The following is a 17,961-nucleotide window of genomic DNA, read 5'->3' as shown; positions in this document are numbered from 1 at the left end:
TCTTCATCAACCACGCCCTTGCCTTTGGTCTGATATTTTGGCGTGAAGAAGGATGGCTTGTCTACTAGTGCGGTAGCAGGGGGTAGAAACTCAACTGCAGCCTCTGAAAGTAGAGCAGTCAGGCCGATCTGAGGCAGGTGGCAGTAGAGTGTTTTCTTCGCTCGGTCCTGGAATACGTAGACGTAAGGACCATCCCGATCGATCCTCGAGTGGGGACCAGCTATGAACTCCTTACTTACTAGAGAAATGACATCCAGGTAGTTCCAAGCAATGTTGTTCGATCTGTCCAGTGCTACCTGGTGGTTCTCACAGTCTACACCCACATGTCTAAGGATCCGAGTAATCACTGCACCAAATCCACATGCATTGCTCTTGGATTTGGTTACTTTCCCCTTGTATCCTGCTAAGTTTGCGGCCAGCACCGCTCCCATGTTGAAGGCAGTAGCAGGTGGGAATGTAGAGTTTCCAAATGCCGGTAGCAAATGCCTCACACCTTGGTACAGGAGGCACAACTCCCATTGCGTGACTGATGCGGCTGTGGTTGTCCCGTATAGCAATGAGCCAATGAGGCGTGTCGCATATCTCAGTACTGGGCTCCGGATAAGTGACTCCTTTGCCTGAGAAGATCTATAAACCCCTGTGCCAATCGTTTCCCAGAAGTTCAACAGCTCTGAAGTCCAATAAAGACCATATGTCCTCTCCCCCGCACTCAATCCAAATAGTCCGCAGAGGTCTGTGAAAGATACCTCATAGTATACTTTCTGCACTACGAATGCCAGAAAACCTTCCTGATGGCTATCATCGGGACGGGTGACGTATGCGGATGCTATGAACTGGCGTACCAACTCCGGATAAGTGGGTTCCTTGAGGTTGCATAGTTGGCCTAGACCCATGTTCTGGAACAGTCCTTCAATGTCTGCTTTGATTCCCAATATTGTCATCGTCTCAGGACATGCTAGTTGTGTAGCCGGAACGGCTACCTTCTTCATGTTGTTGTAGTGGGTGGTATCAGACTTATCCCACTTCTTTGGCCTTTGCTTCTCCAGCTGTGACGAACCCGCTTCTTGTGTGTTTTTCTTTGCTGATGTTTTCGTGCGCTTCATTCTCTACAAAATAGAATCATTGCTCTCAACATGGTTATAATCAATTAAGAAGGCAAAGCTGAACATGAAAATGAAAAGCAAAATCGAGTTGTGATAAAAAAAAACGAAATTGAAAAAAATTCTCTATCCCTAAATCATCTCAAATCATGTTCCAAACTCGTTGATCACAGACAATTGTGTTCTATTCCATGTTTAAACATCTGTTTCATGCATATTTGATCAAGGAATCAACACGGAAATAAGAAATTCACAAAACCCAAAAAATTGCTCAAGAACACGATTTCAGAATGTGGAGATTCGCGGAGTATACCTGTCTTAGGGTGAAGACGAGTGTAGGAATCAGGTAGAGCTCGAAAAATCAAGTGGAATAGAGCCCAAAATTGTTCAAATCGGATGATTATAGAGAGAGAAAGGGGGGGGCGAATTATAGGGGAAATCGGAGGGGATGAGAGTTCTAAGGTTTAGATCCAAAAAAGGTCGGGTTTTGCCTTATAATTCTGTTTTCCGAACACGCATCGATCGATGCGTTTTGTTTCTATAACGCATCGATCGATCACATTCTTACGGCCCGGGCCATCTTGGTAATCGATCGATGCGTTTTTGTTCTATAACGCATCGATCGATGCGTTTTTAAAAAAACATACAAGATTTTCCGAGGAAATTCCGAGGAACAATTCAGATTGTCGATCGATCGATGGGATACTCTCATCGATCGATCACAATCTTACGGCCCGGTCCATCCTAGTAATCGATCGATGCGTTTGTGTTCTATAACGCATCGATCGATGCATTTTTAAAAAAACATACAAGATTTTCCGACGAAATTCCGAGGAACAAAATTAACACTTTTCCGATGCGTTTGTTCCTTACCGTATAATTAACACTTTTCCGATTGTATGAACGAAATCTCGCAACATAAGAGAAACACTTATACCTTTTAACGAACGGTAAAGGGAATACTTTCAATTAGTTTTGAAATTTGTTATTTCATGGTTTATGCTCATGTATACAAAGAATCCTCAATGGTATGCATTACAATTGTATAAGAAATGAAATACGGCAAAAAAAATTGATGTTTTGAAACCCCAAACACTAGTTCCTCGGTATTTCCTCGGAATATTCCGAGGAAATTCCGACGGATATTTTACTATCTGTCGGAATTTCCTCGGAATATTTTCATTTTACCGGGCAAATATTTCGCGAAAATTGAAATTAGAATTCCGACGGAATTCCGACGGATAATGTCCGTCGGACCCTAGGTTTTATAACCACGAGCCCCTTCTTCTTCCCCATTTCTCTCTTCTTCCTCTGCGCGACTCCTCTCTTTCTCTCCGGCGATTTCCCCCTGAAATCCGACGATATCTCCGGCGATCTCCCTCTTCTCTTACACAAATCATGTAAGGACCCTATCCCACTCTCTTAGGTTCTATTTGTTAGGTTTTTGTGTAGTTTTGATAGATTTTTGTTAGGGTGATTGGTTAGGATTGTGATTTGGTTGTATAATAGGTTTAGAATTGTGATTTGGTTGAATAATTTGTTTTGTTGAATTGATTTAGAATTTTTTTATAATTTTTTTATTTTTTGTATTTATAAAATCAATTTTTGTATATAAAATCGATTTTTGTATTTTACAAAACGATTTTTCTATATAAATTCGATTTTTTGGATTTTACAAAAAAAATTTCTATATAAATTCGATTTTTTGGATTTTACAAAACATTTTAATTATTAAACAATTTTTATTTATTAAAACTATTTTTGTTTATTAGAACTATTTTTATATATTTATTAAAAAAATTTAATATATATAAATCTTTTTCTGTGATTAAATTATTTGGGATTTTTTTTTAATAAAAAAAATTAATTTATATATTTCTGTATTTATTAAATATATATTTTTTAATTTACAGGTCTCATGATGATCAGACCCGGCCTCGACAGCGTCGTGGTCGTGGTGGTACGGGGAGCCAGTCTCGGGATTCCAGCCATTTTCAGGATTCCCCTTCGCCCCACAGCTCCAACCATACATCTCCCTCTGCTGCACCCGCTCATGCTCCTCTCGCTCCCGCTGCTGCATCCGCTCCTGTTCCTCCGGGTCCTCCGGGAGTGATGAGGGTTGCGGAGTTGGTTCAACAGCCCGGTCGTGACCATCTTCCGTATCTCACTCCGTATCCACATGGACGGGGTCAAACATGGTAATTAAACATTTTTTTTTCTTTAAATTTGGATTCATTATTAACCGTTTGTTCTTTTAATAAGGTTCAACCGATCCGGGAACGGGATCAGCGCATGGATCAACCGTATGATGTACTCGGCCCTCGACAGTGGACATCCGACTTTCACTCACTTCCCAACCGACAAGCAGGTTCTGTGGTTTCGTCAGTTTGCGGTAAGTATTCTAATTTTTTACTTATATTTTTAATCTTTAATATAAATTTTCTACTAATTGTGTTTTTTTTTCAGCAAGAGTTCAACTGGAATTCCGATGAGACGCTCTTTATCTATCACCACTTCGTCCATAAAGTAATGGACAACTATGGGAAGCAGATCCACGAGTGGAAGAAGAAGTGGGAAATCAATAAGGTTCGATTTAATTTATTAAACAATTTTTTAATTTATTAAACTATTTTTTAATTTATTAAACTTTTTCTTTTTTTTTTAATTAAAAGGTCCCAAAGTCGATGAACGATACGGTCTGGAAGGAGTTGTGTGCGCATTGGGATAAGGAGGAGACGAAAGAAACTTCTTCCACCAACTCCACCAACCGCAGGAGCGACCGTAAAGGGAAGGGCATCTACAAGCATAACTTGGGTGCTCAATCTATTGCCACTCTCGGAGATCGCATGGTAAGTTCAACCGCTTTTTCTTCAATTATTTGAGTTTCAGAATTTAAATTTATTGTGCATTTCTTCTAATTTCTAATGTTTCTTTAATTTTATGTTTTTTTTCAAGGCGGAAGAAAATGATGGCGAGCCGGTCGATGATCTCGCCCTAATGAGGAGGGCGTATACCAACAAGAAGACCGGCCAGATTGATGACGGTCTTGTGAGGGACGTGGTCGACCTGGTCCAAACTCAGGTGGTAGACGAAGTGTCTCAGCTTCAAACCGAGGATGACGCTTCGACGGCTTCGACCAACTTGTCCCGGTTTCGAATCAACGAAATCGTTGAATCCGTAAGTTTTTTTTTTTTTAAGTTCAATTCATTTATTTCTTGGTTTAAATTTCTAAATTTGGCTTTTTTCTATTCAGTCGGTTCCAAAGAAGAAGGGACGTTTGTTCGGTTTGGGTCGTCGCACCCGGTCGGTTCCTCCTTCTTCTGCACCACCGCCCTTTGTTGATCCAGAAGTACTTACGGCTCAGTTGAAGGACAAAGATGATCGAATATCTTTGTTGGAGACCCAGATGGCGGCTCAACAGGCGGGCTATGAGGCACAGAGGAGGCTGAACCAGCAAATGATGGAGATGATGCAGAGGATGTACCCGAACGAGGTGTTCCCGGACGTGCCAGACCCGTAGTTTTTTTTTCCCCAATCTCGGAATGTTTTATTTTTATTTGTGAAACTTTGAATATTAATTAGTATGATTTCAATTTTACTTTTAATTTCATATTTTCGAATTTAAATTTCAGAAATTTTATTTTTTCAAAAAAATTAATATTTTTTACATTTCGAGGAAATTAATTATATTTTTCACTACATCGATCGATGCGTTTTTGAACAAAAACGCATCGATCGATCCGTTTTTTTTTTAAAATATAGCGAGGGACATTTCCCTCGGAATTTTCCGAGGGACAACTCCCTCGGAAAATTCCGAGGAACGGATCCCTCGGAATATACCGAGGGAACAGTTCCTCGGAATAAACCGAGGAAAAAGTCCGTCGGTATACTCCTATCGATCGATGTATATATGTCCAAACACGCATCGATCGATGAACTTCCGAGGAATTATCCCGACGAAGTTCTACCTCGGTATATTCCGAGGACTTTTCCGACAAACAAGGATCCTCGGAATTTCCTCGGAAATTTATTTCCTCGGAATTCCGTCGGAAAATTCCGAGGGATTTCAGAGGAAAAAAGAAATTCCGAGGAATTATTTCCGACGACGTATTTCGTCGGAATTGCGTCGGAATAACGATATTCCGACGAAATTCCGACGATTTTTTCCCTCAGAATTCTTGATGTTTTCTTGTAGTGCTTTCTCTCTCACGTTTTTCTCTTCTTCTTCTCTCTGTTTTTCTTGTTTGGGATGAATTTCTTCTTCTCCTTGTGTAGTTATTTATAGGAGATTATAAGGAGTTGGTGAGACTTCTTGTTGCACCTACCGAAAACACAAAAGAAATGTGTTGTTGAATTAATCAACAAACATGTTCTTGATACAACTTCTTGTTGTACCTACCAAAAACATGTTCTTTACATTCATTTCGAGATCTGCCTTTTAATTTTATTAAATCTGAATTCCGAATCTCACATACTGAGTATATTGTCTTCGTACCAAGTAGAAGTAGAAGTTGAACGGCCCAAAAGATAATCCAGTGAGTGCAGTCGGCAAGTTACTGCGATTTATTCTTTTTGAATTTCACAACGGCCAGTCTCCCTCCACCATCTCTCTCTGTAATGCACTTTTCTCCTCCTTGTCAACTGTATGACTGTTTCCTTCCTCTCTTGCACTTAGGGTTAGGGTTTTCTTCTCCACTACATCTCTCGCTGAAAGCTGTTCTCTTTCTCGATGTTTGCTCACCATTCTTAACCGGAGATCAACACCAATCAGATTGGTGAAGACCATCTCTCTGCCTCCGCAGGTCACATTCCTTTCAACGAGATAGAAGAAATCCCCAATCATCCATGTACCCAGCCACCGGAAGGACCTAATCAGCTGACGATCTCGTTACGTTTTCGATGATGTTGCTCGGTGAATACTTTTGTGTTTAGATTTTGCATTATAAAAAAAAAAAAAAGTGTCTGGGGAATTGATTTTGTAGGTCGATGCTGCGTTGTAGCTATTGGGTGGTTCTACTGAGCCGCAGGGGATGGAGATAGCTCAACAGAATCATATGGTAACTTTTGTTGTTTCTATGTGTTTCGAACCGGTGTAGCAATCCGCGCAGTCCTTGGATAGGTTTCGAAAGAAGAGGAATGCTAGATGTTTCGAGAACAAAGTTAGATACCAGGAAGTGGCTTTCATTTTATGATACACCTGCGGACGAGACGACTCTTTGAGTTTACCAAGTTCTTAGGCCTAGGGGTACCCTTAGTATTAAGGTAGCTTTGTTGCACGTGGGATATTAGCAGAGTCCTGAGTAGTATCTGTTAGGAACTAGGATTATACAATGGTTGCTTCTTTGAACATATTTCTTTTGCATTCCTTGGATCAATAACGTAGTATTCTTGTATAGAGCTAAGCTGGAAAGTTTCTCTCTCTCTCTGCTCTGCTCTGCTCTGGTTTGTTAATTCTTCCTCATACTTGTGTGCTATAGGTTAAAAAACCTGCTTCTATTCAAACTAGTTCACTACTTTTTTGTTAACAAGTTTGGCGACCATATAGGTTATTTTTTAGTGGCTCCGGTTTCAATGTCCATATGAGAAATAATCTCAATAACATAACTACAGCTAATGTTCAAACCTTACATATATAGTGTCATATAAACACAAACGATTGAGAAGAAAGAATCTCACATGTTACTTAAGTTGGCTTGGGATCTCATCAACATCACCAGTAACATCTTCCAACTCTCGCAGTGAAGAAGGTGCTCACGGGGATATTCTCGGCGTTTTCTTCATCCCCGACTTCCTTTTGCTGCGCATACACTTCTTTCACGATCTTCTCATTTAGCTGAAGAAACAAAACTATTAGAAATCAAAACTAATAATATATTTATGATTACTTCTTTACAGACAGATTGTGGAGAGTTAAACATGTCTAGTACATTAGGTGTGAGTCTGACACATAAAAAAAAGCACTACTAATAAGATGGTTGGGTGAGGAATGAAAGGAAGGTGTCCTTTATCTTTACTTCTCGTGGGTTAATAACCTAAGGATCAATTGTGTTTTTCCATCCTTCAAAATCTATGGGAGAACCAGCATCAAGCAGCTCGAACACATTCACATAGAAGGTTGGTGTTGAGGAAACTCCTCTTGAAACGCTATACTGCAATTCAGAACAAAGGCAAAACAATTTTTAGAGTGGACCAAACTTATCATGAAAGCTAAGTAATGAGTAATGACAGATAGTAAGGCAAGCTATTAGAACTCAAGCTTCTACTGCAAGTCTGCAAACAAAAATAATGATTAATGAGTAGTGACTATGCAGTGAAGGATCCATATCACTCCGTTTGGTTATCTAGTCCAGGATTACAGAGGACCGAACAGAATAAGCCATTTGAATTCCTTGCCTAGTAAAGATAATAAAACTGAGAAGATTAAGAAGCTGAAGGGATCACCTTGAAGGAAACTCGAGTGTCAAGATCATATTTTGAGTTGCGGAAGCCAGATTTAAGAGGATAGTGATACGAGCTACCTAATGTAACTGTCCCCAGTTTGACTAATTTGTTCACAACTGCAGGTCTTGGCATGAATTGTGTTTGCGAGTTGTAGAACAGTGCCTGTTTTAAACAAATATCAACCAAAACCATCAATAATCATCTTAGACAAATATAAAACACCAGACAAAGGCTTCACTGAACCACAGTGAATATATGACGCATACATAAACATTCATTTCAAGAATGAAGAAACAGAACTGCTGTTACACATTTTCTCTGTCAAAGTTTGGATTTTAAAATACACTTATCGTACCTGGTGCTTGAAGATCCCTTCCAGCAAACTGAACGTGGCATTGGCGTTTATGATCTGGCCTATAGCGAGATCTGAATTTACATCCTCTGGAAGAAACAATTCCTGGAGAGTTCCCAGTTCTGACTTTCACTTGGTATTGAACTCATATATTTAAGACGAGCAACCCACACACGAGACACCTGAGAGTTTTTATTCGAAACTGGTTCCCAAACAAGCTCCTCGTTGCCTTTCAGCTCAGAATCAATCGCAACAGTAGACGAGCTTACTCCACCAACAGCTTGGTCAAAGTAAAGAATCCGTTGAAAAGAAACCGACTCGGTGAGCTTAGAAGAAGAGTCATTCAAGCACCCAGCACCAGATAGATTGATATTTGATATGTGAAGGCCATGAGGAAGTGAGAAGAGGAGTCTCCACGTTAACAGTCTGATCAAGAAGCCAGAGATGGTAAAACCACCCAGCTTTGGTCGTCTTCGTCCGTAAAGATAGCATCATGCACAAGCTGAATCTTTTCATTTGGCATGAACCCCTCAGCCTTTCTCGCAATCAAACTCGAAAGAAGCACACTGCAGAATCAAAAGAGCTAATAGTGTAACTAAAACATGTAAAAATCAGAAATAGTGTAACTAAAACATGTTACTCTATGAAACTATTTCAGGAGAGGGAAAACGAACATACATAGGACGGTAAATCACAATTCTATCCGGTTTAAGCATACTCTATACATTCAGTATCTTATATCCCCATCAGCAAGTAGTTAAGTACATAGCGATGAGCCCGACCTTACATGTTATTCTCTCAGCTACTTTTCAACAAAACCACCGTTGCTCAAGAACACAACCAAAGGATAGAGCGCATTGTTTAAGAACACAACCAAAGGATAAAGCAGAAACACCTCAAACTTTAGAACTGAAGCAAGAAGCTTTTCGTACAAATGTTTTCATTAATAAATCTAAGCGGTTACAAAGCAAGAAACAGCATCGTACAAACTACGATGTGCGAACCAAACTAAAGCCCCGACATAAAGTTCAAGGGAATACAAGGATAGAGACACAAACTTGAATAAGTTTGATAAAACGTTAAAACAGAGACAAACTGATGCTCATAGAGCTTATCGAAACAAGATGAAATAGCTCAAAGAGCTTTATTGTGCAGAGAAATGAGAAATGAGAAATGAGAAAGGAGAAAGGAACAAGCTTGAGCTTGTCATTCCGCTGCTGCCTCTCCCGAAGCCTCTTTTCTAGCAGCCTTCCTCTCTTTCTTTTGCTCCCGCCCATACAAACCTTGCATGTGTAGTGACAACATAGGGTTTGGTTCAGCTGCCACTCCTCGTCGCATCCGCATCCGTCACACACTGTTTTTTTTGGAACCGCACCCGGGGTGATGGGTACTCCTATGGTTGAACTCTTCTGCGTCCTATATATATCGTCCCGACATTGTTTTTGTTTGTTTGTGTGAGAGAAGAAGAGAGAGTCTCAATATATAGAAGAAGAGAACTGGTGGGATGACATTTGAGAGACGAGAGAGTCTCAATATATTGAAGAAGAGAACTGGTGGGAAGTCATTTGCTTCATTTATTGGAGGGACCAACCCACTTTTGAAGTTTCATTAGTATAGGGGAATCTTTTCATTTTCCCTTTTTACTTGTTTCATTGTTTCAGGAAATATAATAATTCAACATACATGCAGTATCAATCACTGGAACCGTAAATCTTTTTCTCTAGACAATATTCAACTCAGAGGCATAACGCACGATATCTTACATTATGATATTGATTTTGTTATAACAAAGAGAGCATTATCGCTATCTTTCTCAGTATTTTCTATTAGTCTCCACTTTTCTTTTCTTCTTTGTTGTTATGAAAAGAGACAACTAGTATACTACTTCAAGCTAACAAGGATACTGTAATGACCCCAACCCTAGGTTTTGCCCAAAGGTCAAGTCATTTTTCTTTAGAGAGAGAGAGAGAGAGAGAGAGAGAGAGAGAGAGAGAGAGAGAGAGAGAGGGAGGGAAGGAAGAAGCTCACCAAGAGTCCTCGCCGGAGCCACCGCACGCCAGGACGTCATCAAGCTCGTCATCACCATCAACCGCAGCTCGAGGTAACCGGAAACCGCCATGTTTTGAGTTATGTTTCGGTCGTTTTAGTAAATCGATCATAACTTTTTAACCGTAGTGAATCTCGTGCATCCAAGGCCATCATCGTGTTCCTCTCGTCAAGACGAAGCCGTAGACACCAACCGCGTCGCGATCGGAGCCTGGACGAAGCCGTACGCGCCCCCCAAAGATTCGCCTCTGCGCGCGTGAGTTCCACGCGCCGCCGCCGGACCACCGTCCTCCGCCGCAGCGCTGCCGCCGGACCACCGTTCTCCGCCGCAGCTCCGCCGTCGCCGCCGGCCAACTTACCGGTAAGCCGCCGCCGTAGCTCCGCCGTCGCCGCCAGTAACCGACACCGGTGACTCGCCGGCGACTCGCCAACTCTGCCGAGTCGACCCGGTGAGTCAACTCGGTTGACTCGGTTAACCGGTTGGTTAGCCGGTTTGAATTGATTTCAATTCGGTTAGGCTAAACCGGTCGGTTTAAATCAATTGGAAATCGGTTAGGATAAACCGGATTAATTAATTAAATAAATAATTAATTAATTAATTAATTAATTAAATAATTAATCTTTGACCAGCGGGTTGACTTTTCCGTAAATACCCGTTTTAAACCGTTCGAAAGGCGTTCTGACTCGAAATTTCGATCTGATTTCAGATTTGGAGTCCATTTGAGCAGCTGGAGTTCATATATACCACTTCTCTTCATTGCTAAGGTGAGGGCTACTCCGTTAAATCCCGAGCTAGTTTAGTACTACCGTTATGGAAAGTTTAGTTTCGAAACATGATCCGTCTCTGTGAATCGAGTCTGTTTGAGAGTCTTGCTTGTTTATTATTATTATTGATTGTTAAACCGGAAATAGGATAATAGAGGATTCAACGGTTGATTGAAATGATTGATGTTAAGAATTGTTATATATGTGTATATATATGCGAGTCCATGTTTTGGAGATTTGCGGGGTGCAGAGACGTTTGCACTGGCTGCCTATGTTTGAGGAGTTTTGCGGGGTGCAGAGACGTTTGCACTGGCTGCCATGTTTGTGGAGATTTGCGGGGGTACAGAGACGTTTGTACTTACGACGCCTTAGAGATTTGCGGGGTGCAGTGTGGACTACTGTGCTAGCGACGCCTGTAGAGTTATATATATTTTTATCCTTATGAGGAAATGTGATATGCTATTATCGCATTGGTTGTATCATGTCTAGTCCACTAGACATATGTGATTGTTCTGTGTGGTGTAATAGGCACCGTGATTGTCTCATGCTAGAGCTAGGCCTACATAGTTGTAGTGCTATGAACTGAGTCAGTGGTTTGCGGTTTAGCATCCCATACCTCACTGGGCGATTCCCCTGTCGCTCACCCCTCCTTATTTCCCCCTTTCAGGTGAGACCGATGAGCAGGAGTGATTTTTCGGACCGGTGCTATTGGGCTTTTGGGCTTCTATCGTTTTATCGATTTTATCGTTATCGGGCCTCTAGGCCTTTGGACTTTTATCGTTATGGTATTTCGTATTTTGGATTCTCGGTTTATGTCGTACCTTATGTTTCGGATTTTATTTTATATTATGGAATTCATGCGTGGATGTGGACTTTCAAATATTTATATATGGATATTTAAGATATTTGTATTTATCGAAGTATTTTTACTATTTCGAAAGTGACGGGTGTCACAGATACATACTTGCAAGTTATTGAAATCTAATTAGCTAATAATCACAGTTAGAAACCCTTATCTCCTGCGAAGAGCTGCAAGCCTAGCCATTGCTTCATCATAATCCAAGAGCTTAGGTCTCTGAAAGGACGTTATTCTCTCCTTCTCTCTTGTTGATGAAGTTTCTTTATCATTGCCTTGTGGCTTAAGTAACTTAGAGTTTTCTTGATCATTACTCTAACTTCTCCTCTTGTGCTTTCTCATCGTTTCCAGCTCCTGGTTTCGTGTCTGAAGGAGAGATTATTCCGTAAGGCAAAATCTTCTTCTTCTTCTTCTTTTTCATTTCAGAGTCTCTTCTTGGAGAACCAAAGCTCGAGCTTGAACTCGAACTTAAACTACGGTGTGACAATGAATCTCTTGTCCAAGCCTGTGAAAGAACAGACTCATCCTCACTTTGATCATTGACAATACTTTTCTTTCTCTCAATCTTCGGATCATCAGCTCCTGACTCGACCTTATCCTCAATCTACACATATTTTCCAGACATAAGAACAACAAAGACTGAGAGTTTGGTAAGTATACAAACTTACTTGCAAAGCTGAAGTTTGTCTAAGCAGCAACAGGTTCAAGGCTGTAGGATCCCAATCAATAGAAAACTCTTTTGCAATGTCTTTCACTGTCTGAATCTTGAGCTCACGTGATGGTCTTCTTCTCAGTTCAGTTTTCTCAACGAGCTGCAAGGTTTCAAGAAACATAATATAATGTCAATACGTGCAAGAAGAAACCCCTAGATTATTAAGTATAATAAACCAACTTCATAATTGACAGAAGAAGCAATGAAACTCCCAAATCTACGCGTAAACACGGCCCTGAGATCCTTAAGTTCAGGAACATCAGGAACCCATGCAGCTGCATATATCAAAGAGGAAACTGCTTCTCTGCATTCTTCAGGACATTCCCTAAAAGGAAACCAAAAAAATAACATTGAGAGCTTTTGTAGTGAAAAAATAGATTAAAAGGGAAAAAAGTTAAGAACCTTTTCTTCAGCATAAGAGAGAGATTTTCTGAGATACAATCGCAGAATTGCTCAAGGATGTCATTACACGATATAATTCTAAGCTCTTCAAGTAATACTTCTGCCTTGGATAACAAGTAATTAACAGATTAAAACCCCTCAATAACAGAGGAAGCTTATTAGGGTTATGATTATAGAAAGAAGGGTAAGTGAGTTCTTACTCTTCTATAAGCATCATAATCAAGGCCATTCTTGAGAAATTCCACAATGTCCATTTTCAAAAACTTAATCATTGCAATCCTTCTTTTCCTTACTATTTCTAGCCGAATCTTCATGTAACTTGTTGCAGATTTACTGTATTTCATTTCAACAACAATAGTTAATGAAAATACCTCAACACTCATTCGGCAAAGAACAAAGAAAGCTAACCATTTCTTGTAGAATTTGGGTTTGAAACACCTAAGAAAGATTTTCATTTTTTCGATTCTTGAGGCAGAAAAAATGGTAAAAATCCAATGCTTTATATGCAAATCCGAAAGAATCAACCGGTGGATTAGTGACTAGAGTAGAAGTAATTCTCAGAATCAGAATATAGCAAAAGCTATGAAGCAAAGAAACGAACCAAAAAGTTTCTTCTGAAGAGACTAAAGAGAAAAGATTATCTATTATCCAAAAGAAGAATGACTTTTCTGGAAATCCCTTTCTTTTTGGTCTTTTATTTATTCTATGTAGCTTAGTGAGCAAGTTCAATTAATTATCCAGAGCTACTTGGTTTACAAGCACTATAGCTGTAAACTTCCAAGAAACATCGTTGTTGGCTCTTATCTTATCTTTCTTTTGCATTAAAAAGTAGTTAAACAAAGAAATGTCCTAATATTCAGTTCTGTAGTCTGACTAAAAGTGTTTTATTGGGACTTATGTTAAATAAGTACCCCACATGTGATGGTTGGACCAAATGAGACATCATAGTAAGCATCATGGCACATACTAAGTACAAGAATATTAAACCAAGTCCATTACTTCATGGGAAGCAAAGTAAACCAACTTAAGAAGAAGAGGGAAATGCTAAGGACTTCTGTGTGTTCTAGCTCTTTATAGATTTTTTTTTTGGATCAAGTTCGATACGTTATGCATAGTGACTCGGTTCACATGTTAATAGTTTTATTTGTAACTTGGGTCAAAGCTAATATATACAGGATGGTATTTTATTTGAAAGATAATAGAAAATAGGATACTATGCAAAAACCATACACGAAGGACCAAACCACAAAAACAAACAGTATTTCTCTTCTCGCAGTTGCGTCTAATTCTCGAACAACTTTTCTTTGGCCATTTTCTCTTGCTTGTAACTTTGATGATTTAGTTTTTTTTTCCTCCAGTGGTTTATTATTATCGAATCAACGAAGAAAGAAACGAAACAATAACAAACAAAGAAGTTTGGAGAAACCTGAAAAGCCACCATGGAATAAACAAAAATTTTGGAAACAAGAAAATAGAACCGCTAATTAATTTGAGCCTTTTTTTCTTCAACGACCAGAGAGACTAATCTGTTCACAGTTTTTATCAACAGACTCTTTGATAGCATCAACCACCAGCTGTGTCTTGCGGCTAATGTTTGGCCAAAACCCGTCAGGCTCCGCACCTTTGTTCTTGATCTCTCCAACCAACCTGGCAAATTCTCTCACCATGCACGCCTCTTGCGGGATCTCTGTCTTAACCGTGTGTTCGCTAGGGCGATTAACCCAGGGATTCATGAACGGAGCTTTCGTGCAAGTGGTGAACGATGCTTGGGTTTCCTCAAAGGGGATAACAAAGTCTTGAACACAAAGTGTGCCTTTTGTTCCCACGGCAGCTATCTCCATCGCTACATTTGCCAAAAAAGTATATGGTTGCAGTTCGTCCGTCTTCCCAGCTCAGAGAAGCACCACATGAGAGAATCACTCCTGACTCGTTTAGGACAGTGCCTGGAGAGGCCGCCACGATTTTGGGAAGCTCGAAGTTGTTGGCGAAAAGCGCTGCTCGGATTGCATACCATCCAAGGTCTCCGAGCGCGCCGAGACCATCAAGATTCGGTTTCACACGGATGTCGTTATTAAGGAAATCTTCATCACCAGCTAATGAGAAGGAACTATGTACCTGCGGTGCATGTCCAGTGACGAAGACTTCAAGAGAAGCAACCAAATAAGTTATGTTGTTTAACCTGATTTTCTTAAATTATTTTTCTTAGATTTTAACCTATCAAATTACATTCATTTGCAAATAAGTTTAAAACTTATATATATATATATTTATATATATATGTATATATATATATATATATATATCTCCATATTGAAAAAAACTTATATATATGTATCTCCATTTTGTACATTTTTAAAAGTCTTTTTATAGTTTTATTAATATATAATATTTTTAATTATTTCTATGTATAATATTACAAAATTTACATAAAATTTATATAATACTATTATAAAAATGAAAATATATTAAATAAAATTAGTTTTTATATATAGATATTACTATTTTTGAAATAGGTATTAATAAAACTTACGGATCCGAATATCCGGATTAAAAAATCAAGATATCCGGATCCGGATCCAGCTTTGACGGATCCAACATTTTACTATCCGGATCCGGATTCGGCCCCTCCGGATTTTCGGATCGGATCCGGAACGGATCTCGGATCGAATCCGGATCTCGGATAAAAGTCCCATGCCTAAATTATAGCGGACATATATTTCTTAATTTATATAGTGTAACATTTATATATTTAAATTTTAAGAGAAGAAGTACTATATAAGAAGAAAACGTTCTTTTTAAGAATCTAAAAATATTTTTAAATTATTGTTAATATTTTTAATATATTAATATTATTATTTTTATTTATTTTAAGGATCCAAATCCGAATCCGGATATCCGCCGGATATTACAATTTTTAGAAGAATATCTGACGCCCGGATATCCGAGAACCCCGGATCCGGATAAGGATAGTAAAATTATGGATCCGAGGATCCGGATATCTTAAAATTGCTCGGATACCCGATCCGTCCCAGGCCTACGCTATATATATATACCAAGTGTCTATTGCGTTTAAGATCATTTTATGTGATTGGTTTTGAAATATGAAAAGTAGATTATATGTTTTGAAATAAAATAGGAAACACAGATAATTCTAGTTTTTAAAAAGGAAAATCAAATTCCTAAAATCTTGATTTGATGATTAGTGAGGTTTTTTCATAGAAAAAAAGAAAAACCCAAATTAAAACATCTAGTATATATATATATATATATATATATATATATATATCATGATTCCAAACTCTATACCACTACTCTGAGAACAAGACCTATTGAATCTGACAATCAAACGTTTAGCGAAATAGTATCTTGGTGGAGTACTTACGTTTTTGAGCTGACCAAAACGGTCTGAATCGAAGAGGAACTCCTTAAGCTTAGCCGTTCTAGGATGATGAGCCCACATGGTACCATCCGTAATCTGAACACCATTCTTTTCGCAAGTCGCGACAATCTTATCGAACTCAGCTACGTTCATAGCCACGGGCTTCTCCAGAAGGATGTGCTTTCCACTCTCGGCAGCACGTACAGCCCACTCGACATGGAGGCTAGTTGGGAGAGGAATGTAAAGAGCATCAACCTCTGGATCTTCTAGAATCGATTCGTAGGAACAGTGGATCTTCACAGATTGTTTGTAGCCATTGGCGGTAGCAAACGTTTTGGCTTTCTCTAAAGAGCGGCTTGCAACGGCTGCGATAGTAGCGTTTGGAGCAAGGTCGATGGCACGGGAGACTGTTCTAGCGATTTCTGCGCATCCAATTACTCCAATTCGGATTGGCGTATCGGTGACGGTGGCCATACTCTATGGCAAGAGAGAGATGAGAGAGCAAGAGATTCAGGAGCAAAGACAAGACATGTGAGGAGCTTTAAGTCAACAACGAGGCTTGAGACACCTCGATGCGCAGATCTAAGAGCATGATTATCGGCTGAAATTCATTCTGGGTTTCTAAAAAAAAAAAATTTGTTTTTTTGTTTTATCTAATTAAAAAAAAAATTAAAACGAACCAATCATGGACCGCCACATGTCGTGGGGCCCGCAAAATAGTGTGAGAAACTAGCCAAGAGTGATCCGTAATTGGCGACGTTGGTGACCGTTTTTAAAAAAAAACATGGGATCCAGACACTGATTTCATGCAGAAACTCATTTTGGGTTCCGCGATAATCATACTCTAATAAAAAACTGGAGTTAGTACGTTTGGTGGGAAATAAGATATAGTAGCAGTTTTTTTAAAAGAAACGTTTTCAAAGGAGTCTTGAATATATTCCAAAGTATTTTACTTTTAATTAATGATCCGTATTGCCTACCTACCGCCGACGCTAAAAAAATTATCAGAAACAAAAAAATTGCAAGAAATATATAAATGGTGTTAGATTTTGTATATGTTTAGCACCTTATAAGTTAATTATATGTTTAATAAAATGTTAATTGCTATTAGGAGACTTCGTTTTCATATGTACCAGAATCCAAAGTATCTTACTTTTAATGATTCATAACCTACCAAATAGGTAATTTTGAAATGGACGTTTATTTGCAGGCACTACCACCGTATTCAGAATATGATTAAACCTCTGTTGGCCCACAAAAGTTCCACCCTGGTGAGTTTGTCATGGCAAGATTCGATGACCAGATGACCCGATATTTTTGTTTCATTTTAGATTTTTCTTATCAAAGACAATTATGTGAGATGCTTCTGTCGAGAAAAACTAACACTGTCATATGTTTTGTGTAACTTCAAATAAATATTGTTGAAAGTAGAATTTTTAATGAGTTACTTAGGTATACTACTACTCAGAAAGATAAGAGATGGATTCAAAAAAGCCAACCTTGGCTCTTTACTTTCAGATTTGTTTGTCTATCCGTGGTGGTTCTTGCAAATCCACACCCTTTTATGGTTGAGGATCTCCTCACAATTCCAAGGCTCATCAAAAAGGTGCATGATCACCTTTGTAGCCAAGCTTCTTGCTGCTTTCTATGCATTTGTTGCGGCAGCATGTTCGGGTAGCAGCTCACCGAGTGTGGCTTCTGATTCCCGTGGCGTCATCTCACCGATTAGCACTAGGGGTTCACTCTTAAGTTGCTTGTGTGTTATGTTTGCTTGTATCTATGTTTATGTTACCTGCTTTGCCTGTGATGCAGCAGTTTCTTTAGCTAGTCTATCTCTGTTATATTACTTGTTGAACGATTACTCTTTTGATGGAGTCTAAGCTTAGTTTATGAAAGTTGGTTTGAACA

General features: G+C 39.2%; 1 long non-coding RNA gene and 2 pseudogenes across 4 annotated transcripts; 1 reads left to right on the top strand and 2 right to left on the bottom strand.

The window, feature by feature from the left end:
* Positions 1-5,416: 5,416 nt before the first annotated feature.
* Positions 5,417-11,617, top strand: LOC106391399. 4 transcript variants are annotated; one of them, XR_007324871.1, is made up of 6 exons: positions 5,418-5,635; positions 5,776-6,012; positions 6,101-9,994; positions 10,088-10,300; positions 10,647-10,704; positions 11,372-11,617. It is a non-coding gene; the product is annotated as an uncharacterized LOC106391399 (long non-coding RNA). The 4 variants fall into 4 exon arrangements; XR_007324870.1 differs by having other exon boundaries at positions 5,417-6,012; XR_007324868.1 differs by having other exon boundaries at positions 5,417-6,012; positions 6,083-9,994.
* LOC106395258 lies at positions 10,834-13,787 on the bottom strand (annotated as a pseudogene).
* Positions 13,788-14,095: 308 nt separating this feature from the next.
* LOC106393634 lies at positions 14,096-17,961 on the bottom strand (annotated as a pseudogene).

Source organism: Brassica napus, chromosome C6 (genome assembly GCF_020379485.1).
Source record: "Brassica napus cultivar Da-Ae chromosome C6, Da-Ae, whole genome shotgun sequence".
NCBI lineage: Eukaryota > Viridiplantae > Streptophyta > Magnoliopsida > Brassicales > Brassicaceae > Brassica > Brassica napus.
The sequence above is the reverse complement of the archived record's forward strand: the minus strand, read 5'-3'. Positions and strand labels throughout refer to the sequence as shown.